Genomic DNA, 4268 nt, shown 5'->3' with positions numbered 1-4268 from the left:
ACCTGAGCAGAGGGTTTTGGGGAGGATTATGTGATGGACATAACTTTGTCTTGCTCTGTTTACAAAATATTTCTGGAATTGTAGTTTGATGTTCGTAATATATGAATTACTGCAAAATTGCTTCTTTATATGGAAGTGAACCTTGATTTGGATGATGGGAGAAAACAAATATCATACTAACGTTATTGATGTCATACTACCCTGGGGATAGGGCTGGGTTTGGGCGGTGGTTTTAAAAGTCAGGGACTCTAAACTTAGAAACAAAATGTAGGATGGTGGTTCCCAGGGGCTGAGAGGAGGGTGAAAGGGGAGTCGTTAATAAGTGTAGAGTTTCAGTTTTGCATAATGAAAGAGTTCTAGAGAGCTGTTGCACAAGATGTGAATATAGTCAACACTACTGTACTGTAGACTTAAAAATGGTTAAAACGGTAAATTTTATGTTATGTGTTATATGTGTGTTTTTACCATTGTTAAAAGTCAGAGACTCTAGTGAACTGCTACATTTTTTATCTCAGCAAGAACGTTCTTTTTAAAAAATGAGTACACTAAACTAAGTCAAGTTTATTTAGAGGTCTTTTTAAAAAAATTTTTTTTTGGAGTGTAGTTGATTTACAACGTTGTGTTAGTTTCAGGTGTACAGCAAAGTGAATCAGTTATACATATACATATATCTACTCTTTTTAAGATTCTTTTCCCATATAGGCCATTACAGAATATTGAGTAGAGTTCCCTGTGCTATACAGTAGGTCCTTATTAGTTATCTATTCTATATATAGTCGTGTGTATATGTCAATCCCCATCGCCCAATTTATCCCTCCCTCCCTCAGCCCCTGGTAACTGTAAGTTTGTTGATCTTGAGGTCTTCTTGAACTTGAACTCCCAGACACATCCGACTGACTCCCTATCGAGAATTCTCTTTCCCTCTCTCTTCTCCCCTACCTCTCTCTCTGGGGAGTCTGTAGAATTGTCTTTTTTGAGTGCATTTTAATGGTGAGGAAGTTGTCACAGGGTTCCTAAAGTGAAGATTACTTGGCTGGATTCGTTTGTCTTTAAGAACTTTTCCTTCATGTTGGGCCTGGAAAAATTTAGAATTTATCTCCAACATGGGAAATATTATCCTGCAGTGGTCTTCCTCAAAGCTTGTCCTCAAAGCCAGAGAGTTGGCAAAGGCTTACATTTGGTTTTCCGAGCAAAGAGAACTGAATTGATTGCCGTTTCTGTTCACAGTGTGTGTATGGAGGAGGTCCTCTACGTTGCTTTTTCAACACTTTGTTAGATCCCCTGTTGACGTGGTGACTTGGAGGAGGGGTGAGCTGCTCTGTGAACATCAGAGAATCCACAACGAGTGGGGATGGGAGGGGGCGGTACTTCGAGGTGGGCCGAATTGAATGTGTGAGCAGAAGCAGATGTCGGCTTCCTTCCCAGCAACCTCCACCCCACCCCTTTCCCTAGACTCTTTATTTATTTGGTGCCAGCAATATTTCTCCATTGCCATACAGAATACATGAGTGCTGCGGAAGCTCCAGAAAGGAGCTTCAGAAAGGAAAAATCTTGAACACTCTTCTACTGAACACTTAGAAAATCAAGAGCACTGCCTGCCAAAAAGAAAAAGAAAACAGAGACTCCACAAAGGGACAAATGCCCATAGCAAAGGTGATCCTTGTGGGGTTGCTCCTTCTGTTGGGATGTTGCCATCGCTGCCTTATCTCCTCATGGTGTTTCCCTTGTGGTGGACTCTTGCTTTCTGAACACTGCAGGGCAGAAGAGAGAGGCAAAGCTTGGTGGGCATGTGGCTTTGTGCTGGTGAGGGGGTGGGCTGGGATGGATTCTCCAGCTGAAAACAATAAAATCCACCTCAGAAGAATTCTTCACAAAGTCGAAGGATGGTTTGACAGTCCCAGAATGCTCACACAATCCCTGCAGCTGTGCAGTCCTTAAAAAAGTAAATTAAAAAAAAACAAGCTTTATGGAAAAAAAAAGTAGACAATGGTTCTGAATTCCTTTTCCTGCCCCCACCCCTTGTCTGCCTGTAGGCACATGATCATAAGAGCTCACTTCTCACTGATGTTAATTCATTAGTCACTGCAAACACCCCTGTTCAGACATCTCTGAAGTTGGCCAAGACATTTCTTTATTCTTGGTAAAGTGTGGTCAGTTCCATTCTTGTTGATTCTGTCTGGGTGGAGAACAGGGTCCCTGTTGAGTGTGTTTGGGTGCCACTGGCAGCCTCTGGAGTTTTCCAGTTTGATATGTGGCTAAGAACACATCCAGGTTTTCTACTTTATTGGGTCTGGGTAATCTTCAAGTTAGTACTTTTGCACACCTTGGAACATGTAGAGGATGAGTGCTGAATTGCTACCTTAAATATGTTTTTTTTTCCTTCTTGTGAGGGTTGCAAGAAGAAGTGATTTGACTTCTCAGAACTTTATACATGAATGTTCATATTAGCCAAAAGGTAGAAACAACTCAAGTGTCCGTCAATGGAGGAATGGATGAACAAAATGCAATATGTACATAAAATGGAATATTATTCAGGCATAAAAAGGAATGAAGTTCTGAGACATGGTACAATTTGGATGAACCTTAAAAACATTATGCTAAGTGAAAGAAGCCAGACACGAAAAGACACATATTGGATGATTCTTTTTATATGATAAATCCAGAATAGGCAAATCAATAGAGTCAGAAAGCAGATGGGGGAGGGGAGAATGATGGGTGTTCTGGGGTGAGAAAAACATTTTGAAAGTAGAAAGAGATGGTAGTTGCACAACATTGTGAATGCACTAAACACCACTTAACTGTACACTTTATATGGTTGATTGTATGTTATGTGAATTTCACCTCAATAAAAAAAAAGGAGTGTATACAGCAAAGGAAACCATAAACAAAACAAAAAGACAGTATGGAATGGGAGAAAATATTTGCAAACGATGTGACCAACAAGGACTTGATTTCCAAGATATACAAACAGCTCATACAACTCAACAACAAAAAAAACAACTCAATTGGAAAATGGGCAGAGGACCTAAAAAGACCTTTCTCCAAAGAAGACATATAGATGGTCAATAGGCACATGAAAAGATGTTCAGCATCACTAATTATTAGAGAAATATAAATCAAAACTACAGTGAGGTACTACCTCACACCAGTCAGAATGGCCATCATTAAAAACTCTACAAATAACAAATGCTGGAGAAGGTATGGAGAAAAGGGAACCCTCCTACACTGTTGGTGGGAATGTAAGTTGATGCAGCCACTATGGAAAATAGTATGGAAGTTCCTCAGAAAACTAAAAATAGAATTACCATATGATCCAGCAATCCCACTCCCGGGCATATATCCAGACAAAACTATAATTCGAAAAGATACATGCACTCCTATGTTCATAGCAGCACCATTCACAATAGCCAAGACATGGAAACAACCTAAATGTCCATCAACAGATGAATGGATAAAGAAGATGTGGTACATATGTACAATGGAATATTACTCAGCCATAAAAAAGAATGAAGTAATGCCATTTGCAGCAACATGGATGGACCTAGAGATTACCCTACTAAGTGAAGTAAGTCAGAAAGAGAAAGACAAATACCATATGATATCACTTATGTGTGGAATCTCAGATACAACACAAATGACCATATCTATGAAACAGAAACAAACTCACAGACGTAGATAACAGACTTGTGGTTGCCAAGGGTGGGGGGAGGGAAGGATTGGGAGTTTGGGGTTAATAGATGCAAACTATTACATATAGAATGGACGGACAACAAGGTCCTACTGTATAGCAGAGGGAACTATATTCAATGACCTGGGATAAAACATAATGGAATAGAATATAAAAAAGAATATCTTTATATGTATAACTGAGTCACTTTGTTGTACAGCAGAAATTAACACAACATTGTAAATCAACTACATTTCAATTGAAAAAAAGGAGAGCATAATTTGTTTCATTTTCAGAGATGTCATGTTTCTGTTTGGATGCTTGCCTCTTTTTCTTTGTCATCCCAGAGAGGCTCATTCTTCACTTTCCATCCAAAGTTCTTGGACTAGAGACAGTTACTATTTAACTCATCTCCTTATCTCTTCCCCCAGAAATTTATACATTCATAGTATCTCCCAATTTACCTCATTTTCTTAGTGGCAAACACATTCTTCTTTTTTTTTTAAATTTTATTTATCTATTTATTTATTTATGTATTTATGGCTGTGTTGGGTCTTCATTTCTGTGCGTGGGTTTTCTCTAGTTGCAGCAAGCGGGGGCA

General features: G+C 39.1%; 1 protein-coding gene across 5 annotated transcripts in view; it reads left to right on the top strand.

Moving 5' to 3' along the window:
• LOC111163420 (uncharacterized) overlaps positions 1-4268 on the top strand; it is a 423524-nt gene that overhangs the window by 130242 nt on the left and 289014 nt on the right. The window lies entirely within an intron of this gene.

The sequence above is a fragment of the Delphinapterus leucas genome, chromosome 12, assembly GCF_059928025.1.
Source record: "Delphinapterus leucas isolate spDelLeu-1000000601 "Yukka" chromosome 12, BTC_Dleu_Yukka2, whole genome shotgun sequence".
Classification (NCBI taxonomy): domain Eukaryota; kingdom Metazoa; phylum Chordata; class Mammalia; order Artiodactyla; family Monodontidae; genus Delphinapterus; species Delphinapterus leucas.
This window is presented reverse-complemented; position numbering and strand designations above follow the sequence as displayed.